At 54.9% G+C, this 11276-nt stretch overlaps 1 protein-coding gene across 1 annotated transcript in view; it reads left to right on the forward strand.

The window, feature by feature from the left end:
* The window catches only part of EXTL3 (exostosin like glycosyltransferase 3), a 139572-nt gene extending 135915 nt beyond the window's left edge, over nt 1-3657 (forward strand). The window contains exon 10 of the mRNA XM_009283439.2: nt 916-3657. The gene's annotated coding sequence lies outside the window, so the exon portion shown is untranslated. The remainder of the gene's footprint in view (nt 1-915) is intronic.
* Nucleotides 3658-11276: the final 7619 nt, after the last annotated feature.

Consider the following 11276-nt stretch of genomic DNA (forward strand, 5'->3'; position numbering starts at 1 on the left):
CTCCTTTTCTTTCCCCCCACCCCCTTTTCCCCTCTGGACCTGTCTGCCCACTCGGGGGGGGGACCGTGGCGAGGCCAGGTTGGAGCTGTTTGACTGCAGAGAGGTTATTCCCAGCATCAAGGCAGCTCCGGTCACCACTGTCGTCCCCATCCTTTCTTCCGCGGGGAAGCCCTTCTCCTCCCCTCCCGCACGCCACGTCCTGGCTCGTCTTGCCCTGTGGCTACTACTGAGGACTTCAGGTGTCATCCGGTGACGAGTTTTTTGCTCTGCTCTGCTCACCACCCTGAGCCCTGCCCTCGGAGAGGGGCGAGCAGGGAAGAGGTTGGCCCTGGAGGGTCCTTCCCCGGCTCCCAGCACCGTGCCGGGTCCCGTACCACAGCCACGGGGGAGTTTGGCTGCTCCGGTCTCATTCTCGGTTTTCTTTTCCACCCCACGCGGCACACCGCAGGCGCTGCTAAACCTCCGAAGACGGGGAGCGTGTTTGGGGCTTGGGAATGATCCATCTGCAGCACAGCAGGGGCTGGCAATGCCCCAGGCTCGTGCGTTCGAGCGGGCTGCCTTGGCCTGCGGTTTTCTCCAGCCGCTGCAGCGCCAAAGGCAGCTGCGGAGAGTCTCTGAGTCTGGCCTGGCCTTTTCACACACACTTTGGGACTTTTCCTCCTGCACTTCAGGGCCTCGTTCACTGGCCCTGGAGAGCTGCTCCAGTAGCACCCTGAGATCGGCTACATCAGCCTTTGCTGATAAAATAAACCTCTTTCCCAAAAGCATCCAAGCGTGGACGCAGTCCGCCGAGAGCTGGCTCTTCGCGGTGCCTGGCCCCTGCCGGGGGAGCGGGCAGTAGTTCAGCTTTCAGTGCTGGTGCGATGGGAGTTGGGGTATCGGGGCCTTCTCCTGAGATCGCTTCGCATTTTGCAGAGTGGAGGAAGGAGAAGACGCTAACCCTTCATCTGTGCACAGCCAAGCAGAGACGAAGCAAAGCGCCAGCCCAGCCTGCGTGTGCCGGAGCCAGGGCTGCACCGTGGGCCGGAGTCCCTGCTCTGCCTCGGCCCTCGTCCCCCATCCCCGAGCGAAACGTGCCCACGTTGGGTTTGCCCGTGGGCCTCAGCATAACTGCCTTAAACCCCCATCCCGTCTGCACTCGTGCCCTGGCTTTGGGCTGCGTTCGAAGGTTAATCCCACCAAGAGCTTTCCTTCGCGTGAACTGGGAAATGCCGCTGGGATTGCATTCACGGGGCTGTTTTTGGAGCTGGTTTCTCTCCCACCAAAGCGAAACGCCGTTACGTCCCTGTGATTGCCCAACCTCTGTGTTCAATTCGCTGCTCCCTTCTGCTTCGATCCCGTCCCGTAACAGGAGGGGAGGACACGGGTTGCCCTCTGTTGTGTGATGTTCTCCCTCAACGCGTCCCAGATGTTTAAGGGCAGCCTGGAGAAGCTCTTGCTGGGTAGATGGGAAGGTGAAACTTGTGCGATTCGCCTCAGTGTCCCCGGTTTTCCTGGCCCATCTTCCACTGTGGCAGGTTGCAGCTCAGCAGCTCAGCATCCCAGCGCCCTGCAGCAGAAGGATGTTACCACCTGGCTGTGTCTCTGGTGCGTCCCAAAAGAGGAGCGGGGATGGTCCGTCAGCAGCTCCTGGGCTCACTCACAAGGTCAGCCCCGTCCGCACTCCTCTCCCGCAGCCTGCACCGCGTTTTGGGGTGATCGCTGGCCTCTCCAGCCGTGTTTCAGCCATTTTTCATGTCAGCCCCACGGGTGGGGGTCACCGACACTTGCTCCTTGGGAAGTGGAAGGGAAGGGGCAGCCCGTCCCCAGCAGAGCCGACGGCTCGTGCCTTCACCAGCACTACAGATGGCAGATCAAGGTATCTTTTCCTCTCCGCGTGTGGTTTTTTTTTTTCCTCTCCACTCCCTTTTTGTTTTCACATCAGGTGCTCAAAACGGAGCATGTGAAAGCTCACAGTCTCTTGAAAAATGCGATTGGAGACTCCTGCGAGGCTCCGAAACACCTGGAAGGATGTTTTCTGCCTCTGCTCGGAGTGGAGATGTGGCACTCGTCAGCAGCTGCACCAGCTTCAGCATCCCTGAGGGGCCTGACACTCCTCTGCCCCTGGCTCTAATTCTCCCCTCGTTACTAGGTTGTTCGTTAGCAGCGAGGCAGTCGCTCACGTACAGCACAGGTCCCTGGTGTCAGCCAAGGGTGGAGGCAGCTCTGCCTTTCCCAGTCCTCTGCCCGCACCGCAGGAGTCAAACGGGAGTTAGGATGGATGCCGGCAGCTGTGGATTGCACTTTATATAAATAGAGAGAGACGCTTCTCAGCAACCTATTTTCAAAAAATCTTAAGGGAAATTTTATTATCCCGGTTAGAGACTGTCACACGGGGAGCTTGGAAAATGGAGAGGTGACGTGAAGCATTTGCGTTGCCCTTTGCGTCGCGGGGGCTTGGGGTCTGCGGGGTCTCGTTGCTTGGCTGCAGTCGGAGCTGGCGGCAAGCCCGAGGTTGGGGGTTTCTTCTTTCCGTTGCTGCGTTTCAGTTCGAGGCCAGTAGAAATGTAGAGATCCGCGGTGGAAATCCAGATTGTTCTTCCTCCCAGGCTCTTAACACGCTCAACTCTTGCCCAAAGCGTTGGTTTTCTTGGGGGATCCCGGTGCTGCGGTAGCCAGGGGTCAGGCTCGGAGTGTCGTGGTTGAGCGGGGAGAGGCTGCGTGATGGGATCGCCGTGCGGGTCGTGGGATGGTTTCCTCCTTGCGGAGACACCCCGAAGGGGGAGGATTTGGGGGTGAAGGGGTAAATGGGTGCTGCGAGTCGCTGATGGCAGCTGCTCGGGGGGGACGTGCTGGGCGGCAGCAGCGGTGGGAGGGACGGGGTGCCATAAGGAAACTAAATGCCAGCGAGAGCATCTCCTTCCCCACCCGCAGGGCTGGTGCTGTCCCTCCCAGTCCTCTGCTGCTGTGGCTCTTTCCCAAATCTTCCCAAATAGACACCAAAACCTCTCCAGGGTACAGACTTGTGATTCACACCCCAACTTTCTGCTCCTGAGAATATCCCAGGATCTGAGCCGTCCTTAGGCTTTCCTCCACCATCTGGGAGGAGAGGGGCATTTCTGGAGAGCGGTCCAGCCCGTGCCACCGTCCCCAACATTCCTCCCTCACTACCCGTCGCTCTCCTGTGATTTTCTGGGGGGTCCCAGGGTAACTCCGAAGCTCAGGTCAGGTTGAACTGATTCGTCCCAGCTCCAGCACAGAGCAGCCTGGGGCACGCGGTCTCGGCCGCCCCAGCCCCGAGGAGACGGGAAGGTCTCTCGGCGGCTGTGCCCTTCCCAAGGGAAAGGCCTTGTCCCCTTTTCAGTGTTTCTGCTGCTTCACCCAGGACCGGGGGTTGCAGCCGGCGGGTGCCGGGTGCAGAGCGAGGTCTTTCTCAACGTTCGCTGTAAATAGCATCGTCTGCGATGACACGGACCCTCCCCCTACCCCGTTCGTGTCGCACAGCACAGCCCCCGCCCTCCCCTGCGCCGTGGTTGTGCGAACTGCTCCGTGAGCACCAGGTTTAAAAAAAAAAAAAACAAAAACAAAACAAAAACAGAGAGAAAAGAAACACTCCTTCAACACGAGCACAATGTTGAGTTTTTTTGTAAAAGGATCCAATAAATGGAGAGTTTAACTTGAGAGCGTCTCCGTGCCTGCTTTGCTGGGGGCTGGGAGAGAGGGGTTGGGACCAGGAGGGGGGCTTGCAGCAGCAGTGCTGCTCCGTGGCACCCCGAAAACAAGCATCTCCCCAGGCTTGCATTTCCCGAGGGAGCAGGAGCAAGGGGCAGGTGAGCTGGTCCGGAATGGTGGAAACCCCTCAGGGGTGGCAGCGTCTGGTGCTGAAACCAGTTGTACCTGCCAGTGAGCTCATGGCTGGGCCAAGAGAGCCCCCGGTCCAGCCCCAGGGGGGTTTGGACCCCCATGTAGCTTCAGGGGACATCACATCCCAGCTGCCACGGTGACACAGGGCTGCTGGTGGCACTGGGGACATCCAGCCAGGACAGCGGATCCGGGGGAGGCTGGGAACCCTCGATTTGAAATCACAGCCAACCAAAATCACCTTCCCCAGAGCCCCGCTCCGTGTGCAGGATGTGGCCCTGGGGCCTCTGCCCTGCGGGGGGATGCTGAAAGCCACCGCGGGGAGAGCTCTCCGGATATTTCTAGGCAATGAAAATGGCAGCCGAGCCGGCGGTGGGATTGCAAACCTTCCCATCCCTGCGCTGGGAGCCTGAAACGAGGAAATTTGGGGGCCATTTCCTACGGCGCTCGCAGGCATCGCTGGCTCAGGGGATGCTCCCGGCCCGCTCTCCTGTGCGGGAGGCTGAGGTGGAAAAACCAACCGGATCCGTGTGATTTCTAACCAGATTTCCACCAGCTTCAAACCTGCGGGGAGGAGCAGCGGGGAGGAACGGCGCTGGCTGTGCCACGGGCCATGGGCTCCCCCTCCACGCTGGGCTGGAAATCCCGCAGGATTTCCTGCGTGTTGCTGGATTTCCTCTCTCGTCCTTTCTGCTGCTTTTTTTTCGCCTTTCCTCCTGAGCAGCCGGCTTCCTCCGTGGGCGCTCGTTCACCTCTGTGTCACCTGCCTTTGCCGCTGTCCCCGTGGGAAACGTGCCTTTTATTTTCCCGTGCTGCCTTGGGGTTAAAGGCTTTTCCCTACCGGGAATGTTTGTGCTTGGTTTTATTTCCAGGATAGGTTTCAGGGAAACCCCAAATTATGTTGATCCCGGAAGGGAGGAGGTGGGTGCTCTGCCTAGGACCTGCCTCCCAAATGCCTGGGGTCTCTCCCCAAAATATTGCTGGAAGGCAGGGACATCCCTAACAGCGTAAGGGCACAGAAAAACCACGCCCAAAGGCACGGCCCTGGCTGCAGCAGCGGGATGCTGTTTTGGGGGGGGCTCAGGCTCCCCAGTGAGCCCAGCAGTGTCTTGGGTGCTGGCTCGACTGCAGCAGATTCACTCGTGGGGCTTTTCCAGCAGATAAAAATCTCCTGTTAAATAATTTTTACAGCTGTAACAGCCGTGACCTTGGCGAGACGAGCCACTGCCCCCATGAGGGTTTGTACCTTCTTGGGATGGAACGACACTGGGGAGAGGAGGAGGGGGTAAATCCCCTAATAATTCATTCCCTTCTACTGGAGGAGGGGGGAGGGCTTTACACTCCTCTACCCTAAAAAAAATGCCCTCAGTTTTCCCTTTCAGCTGACACAGTCCTTGACAAAAAGCGACTGAAATTGCTCCCCGTCTTTCCGTTCTGCCCGTCAATGCCATAAAAGCAACCAGCTCCTGCAAGAGCCCAGGTGAGGGACCCGCAGGCACCGGCGCGGAGGCTTGCGCCCTCCCACGGCCCTGCCTTATGCCCCAGCCACGCTGAGACAGGCAGCAAGAGGGAAATTATTGGGTTGGGTTGGGTTGGGTTCTGGGTTTTTTTTTTTTTTTTTTCCCGGTTGGAAATGCAGAAAATCATGGCTGCAGGGCTGGACACCAGCAGCAGCACAAAGCCGACGTCATGTTGGGGCCATCGGCCCCAGGTTAATTAGATGACCGCTTTTCCACCCACGAGCCGGAGCAGCCTGCGTACCCCGGCATCACGTTCCTGTTTCAAAAAAACAAACAAACAAAAAGGCTTAAATTCAAGCGCGTGTGGGGTTGTGGGGAGTGGGACTGGCAGGGGAAGGGCAGCGCTGGTGCTCCGGGGGCATTATAAATCCCTCCATCCATACAATTTTTCAGAGTGCATTGCTGGGGCTGTGTAAGCGGTGTGCAGCTGTGCAGGATTTATACCTCCGGCTTGCTGCCTGCGACGGGCCGTGAAAAGCTTCAGGAAGAAAAATAGGATTTTTAGCCCCAGTGTTTTAAGAAGTTTGGAGTTGTTAGCAGGCTGAAAAGCAAAGGGCTGCTGCGTTTCCGTGGGTGCCCAACGCACAGCGAGGTTCACCCATCACCCTCCTCGCTCCCCGGGTCCTGCTTTTAGCCCCGGGGCAATGGCACTCGGCCGCCGGGGAAATGGGAAGCTGGAACGCAATGGACTAGAATAGACTATTTCAGTTGGAAGGGACCTACAAGGATCCCCTAGTCCAGCTGCCTGACCAATTCAGGGCTGACCAAAGTTAAAGCATGTTATTAAGGGCACTAGGAGCCCCGGTCTTGGCTTACAACCCTTGGGCGAAGCAGGGTTTTTGCCCGCGGTGCAACCAAATGGCTGCGGAGAGGTAAAGAAGGACTTGGGCAAGCGAAGGCGGCAGTTAGCACCGCCGCAAAGCGCCTGCAGCCACCCGGTGAATGCGTGCGCTGGGCCGATGGCAGCACACTGTAATTTAGAGGCTCAAAACAGTAAATATTAAGAGCAGTCAGAGGGAAATGAGCGGTTGTTAGCCAGGCAATTAATAAAAGACCTATGCTACGCTCAGTGTTGTGCCTGCAAGGGAAGGATAATTGTCACCGTTCGTTTTTAACCCACTAAGCAATTTAATGTAGTTCAAAAAAAAAAGAACACAACCCTAGATCAAGAGCCACCAGTCCTTGTGAACGCCTCCCTGCAGCCCAGCTCTGCCCCGGGGATGCAGCGAGTCCTGGAGCAGCACTGTGGCAGAAAACCGACAGGTTTTGGGGTTGGGGTTTTTTTTTTTCCCCCTTTTCCCTTAAAGAATGAAAAAGAGAAGTGAGGTGTAACACCAGTTCCCACACCTTGGGTTTAAAGCCTTTTGGATGCTCTTCTTGCAGGTGTTCCTCGGCAAAGGGCCCGGCTCTCTTGCGTAACTGGTCTTTAAGCTCTCACCCCACACGTGTTTTGCTGCCAAGGTGATGATGATGATTGATGATGATGATGATGATGATAAAAAATTATAAATAAGACAAGTTGTGATGTCTTCGCATGTGGTTGGGCTTCTCCACGTAGCAACACGGGGCTGCTTTGCTCCGTCCCTCACCCTTTTTGTGACTGAGCACCCATTAATATCAAGCAAATAGTAACAATGCAAAGTTTTGCCAAGAGGAAGGCCAGTGTTTGCATCTTTGGTTGTTGCTGCAATAGGAACCGGCCGGTTGTTAGAGGTTTCCTCACCAGGGAGTTCATGCTGACCCCACGGCTTGGCCTAACGGCACTGAATTATGTTCTGCCTCAGGACATTCGCTGGCGTAGCTTTAATTACCCACGGCAGCCCGGTCTCGCCACGCTTGAGCTGGAGCCATCACCCCTCCGTGTGCTCAGGGGCAAGGAGAGGAACATGTCCTAGGGACACTCAGGGACAGTTATAGGGCCGAGGGAGAGAAAAGATGGGGGAATAATTCAATTTTTTGCATTAATCAAGGCAAGGAGCTTTTAATCGTTTAGCCCTGCCAGTAAAAATGCAGCAAACTGCTGCTGTGACTTCTGAAACGGGTTTGGGAAGATCATTGCCTCTTAGGGCTGAATTAATCCTGCTTGACTCAGGAGCCTGCTATGGTGTCACTTGACTGTGTCGCATCAGTCCGCGGGAGAGACGCAGGACGCGGTCCATGATCTCCGGCCCTAACGAAGCCTTGCCCAGGGGATCCTGCCTGCCACTGGTTCCTGGCCAGGGCTGCCCCGTGCCCCCAGGCAGCGCCCCATGGCCCTCAGGTGTCCTCATGGGAGAAGTACTGTGTCCCCACAGGCGAGAATCCCCTGTAGCCCACAGAGCCGCCCCCGGGATGTAGGTCCCCATGCCGTGCCCTGGAAAGCAGGACTGGGGGGGGGCTTGGCTGTAACCCCAAGGTCACTGGGAGAGACTTGGCTTGTTCCCTGTGGGCCACAAGACGTGGTGATGGGTCCCCAGAGTGATGGGGCCCTGGTGGTGGGTCCCCAAGGGATGGGTTCACAGTTCACGAGTCCCAGGTGATGGGTCGCATGCGATGGGTAAATGGGGACCTGTTTGATCTGACTTACTTTCCCCATCACGAGCATACCCAGGCCATGATGTGCAGCTGAACGCAAACCCCTCTGCACTCAGCTTCGCTATTCCTCCCAAAGGCCGAGCTGCCGATGGGGCAAACCCAACATCTCACTCCAGCTTCCCTCAGGTCATCACGTCCAGGTTCCTGAGGAGGTGACCCCGGTGTGGCTCAGGGCACTTGTCAGGTGGCATCAGGGCCAGCTGATTCCCCAGGGACACCGACTGCATCTGGGCATGGTGGGGGGACAGCATGAGCCTGGAATTAAATGACTTGGTCCAGTTGTTTTTATTAAGGCTCACATTAATAGAAAGAAAACACAACATACTTCTCTCCATCCAGGAATATCTGTTCCATAAAAGCCAGCCAAGTGCAGAAAGCTGATTTTAACCTTTTCTCCTCATTATTCCCCAGCCCAGTGACGCAGCCCTGGCTGCGCTGCGGGAGCGCGCGGGATGGGAAGTGCACTGAGGATTAATCACTTGCCAGGGGCCAAGGTGCAGCCCTGCAAAGCGGCTGCTTGAGAAGCAGCCCAGCGGCAACCACCACCCGCTTGCGTTTAATTAGGGGAGCTGCAGAGAGAGGCTGGCGAAGCGCAGCACGGGATGTGGGACTGGCGATGGCCATGGCACAATGAACATCACACGGTGGCCACGGGGATTTTTTTTTTCTTTTTTTTTTCTCCTTTCTGGAAGAAAGAGAGTGAAACCAAGTACCTTTGCTGTTGTTCGTCCGTTAAAGTGTGCATCTCCAGTTAAAACGTATTTGCCATCCATCGCATTCCACCCCCTCCATTCGTAGCTCTCCTGGGCTGCCATGGTTACCTCTGCAGGACTGACCCAGCCCGAAGACATGCTATTTATCTTTCTTCCTCTGTGCAGAATGAACAAGCACTTATTTTTGCTAGTTTAATTAAGATTTTTTTTCATTAAAGAATCCCCCCCAGTATGTTTATTTTTCCAGCAGGCACAACCTTTCCATTTATAAGAACTGAATCAGTTTTCAGATGCTGGACTGGAGCAGTAAGAAGTTTTCCTGCCCAAAATGACAAGAAGAAAAATGAAAAAACTTTTAAATTGATTCCCCCCCGCCCCGCCCCAGGAGGGTGGGAAAGCCTTTGGAAACCCATTAGCTACCAGATGACCCGATAAAATATCAGCATGGCTGGTACTGGTCAGAGCTTTGCACCTCAAGTAAGGATTTTGGTGTGACAGCTCAATCGCATCAGTTGCCTTTCAGTAGTGAACCAAGCTAAAAACTAACTCTTGAGCTTGAGTACATTTCTAATCCTGTTAACGAGCACAGCAGCCCGCTCCCCGTTCCCAAATTACCTTCAAACCACTGTGCTTTTAATACGACTTCTGCCGCAGCAGCTTTCAGCTGTAAGTCTCAAGGCAGCCTGCAAAGGAGGATGGTACGATTTCTATTTCACATAAGGGGAAAGTGAGGCACTAAGCCAGGAACATGTCCAAAAGCATCCATCAGAGGCAGGACTAGGCTGGAGCTCTCTAGTTCCGCCAAGTTAAGCAGCACTGAGAGATTTCCACGGGGGGGCTCAGAGCATCAGGCTTTATTTGGCCCAATTATACACTAGTCACTCCTGTGGCGCAGCTATTGTGGCCGATACAGGCTGTCCCACTCTTCACATTTAAATATTTCCTTAATACCGTGAGATCGGCAAAGCCTCTCTGTCTAACCTGACTTTCTGTATAACGAGGCCGTGCTGGATGAGTATGTTAGGAGGTTATTCTCCCCGATATGGAAGGCTGGTTGGACTGCGTAACTTCAGCAAAGACAGCAAACCTCTCTCGCCTTCCTGCCCTCACACACCTGCAGAGTCAGAGAAACAGAGAGCTCGATTAAATCTTTTATGCCGGTGAATCTGCAGCCCTGTTACTGCAGGGCTCCATGTCATATAACCACATAAATGTCATAGGAATGTCCCCGTGTGTCTCAGCAGCGGCTAGTTCAGCTCTTGGGTTCTGGCTCAAGGGAATCCCCTTGACTACAGGTAGCTACGACTCGGCTCTACCCCAGCCGGCGTCTTCCTGACTCTTTGTAGCTGGGCTTTAATGCCTCTCGCTCCTCAGGTCATGGGAACTGAGCACGCAGAGCCCGTTTACCACCAGGGAGTCGCAGCTCTGCTCAACCGTACCCACACGGCCTCCAACAGCAGTTTGGCGAGGGGAAAAGTCACGGGCCGGAGCCCACGCTGACCCAAAAGCTTGGCGGAGCCGAACTGGGAAGGTCGGTTGTGGTTCAGCAGCACAGCATCACACGGCTGCAGTGAGGGGACGGCGTTGTGGGTCATAAGCAGCCAGGAAGTGCTAATTACTGAATTTGCTTCCCCTTTCCCAAAAGGCATCAGGAAAACCGGAGGAGGAATTTCAGGCTTGGCGTGTGCTTTCACCGTGCCAGCAAACTGATTTTCCCTCGTTCTTTGCCCCAAAATAAGCTTTTCATGGTGAGTTGTTACATCTTCCGATTGCTCCCCGCAAGGTCCCCTCCGAGTCCTCCATGGCAGCACACTGACTCGGACTTCCTAACACCCAGTTGCTCGAGCACAGCCTTCACCAAGCGGAAACTACTGCCTTCATGGTCCGCCCACCGGCACACCGCTGGACCGCCCGTGCTCAGCCAAGGTGGATGCAACAAGCACTAACGCACAGCCTCGGGTCTGGCTTCTTAAAGCAACAAGTGAAGTCCCTTATAATTATAAATGCAAATGAGTATATTCACAAAACGAAGGCTCTGGAACATGGGGACCAGCGCTGGAGCTGGTCTAGGTAACAAGGAGAAAGATGCTCTCAAGGGCTCATACGTTACAAGGCCCACTCTTCCCTCTCCCTCTCCCCCGGCCTCCTCAGCTCAGCTGAGTTTATCATCACATGGCCTCTGTGTGTTAAGAATAATCCTTCTGGAGATGTAATTACAAGGTGAAATATGTCCAATTCTATTATTCCATTTTCGAGTGATGATAAAGAAGCCGAACTACTGCAAATGTTATCAACTCTTATGAAGATTAATGCTGCCGCAACAAGTTTTTTTGTCACATTAATGATACTACTTCTCTCACGCCCATGACGTGCACACAAAGCAAAGGTATGGATGCTGGAGTCTGTACATCCAATCGAATAGAAATCCTTAATGTGTACGAAATGTGATGTGGAAACTGCAATAGCAAATAGTTTTTATTACAGAGTTGCTCTTCCACTGCCTTAATCTCCCCAAAGCTATAGACTGAAGGAACAGTTATATTTCACAAATGTGTATACACAGGCACAGGCGGATGTGGAATAGACACGCAGATGCTTTTATAAACCACAGAATGTGCTTTCTCCTTGG

This window comes from Aptenodytes forsteri, unplaced genomic scaffold (assembly GCF_000699145.1).
Source record: "Aptenodytes forsteri isolate BGI_AS27 unplaced genomic scaffold, ASM69914v1 Scaffold534, whole genome shotgun sequence".
In the NCBI taxonomy this organism is placed as follows: domain Eukaryota; kingdom Metazoa; phylum Chordata; class Aves; order Sphenisciformes; family Spheniscidae; genus Aptenodytes; species Aptenodytes forsteri.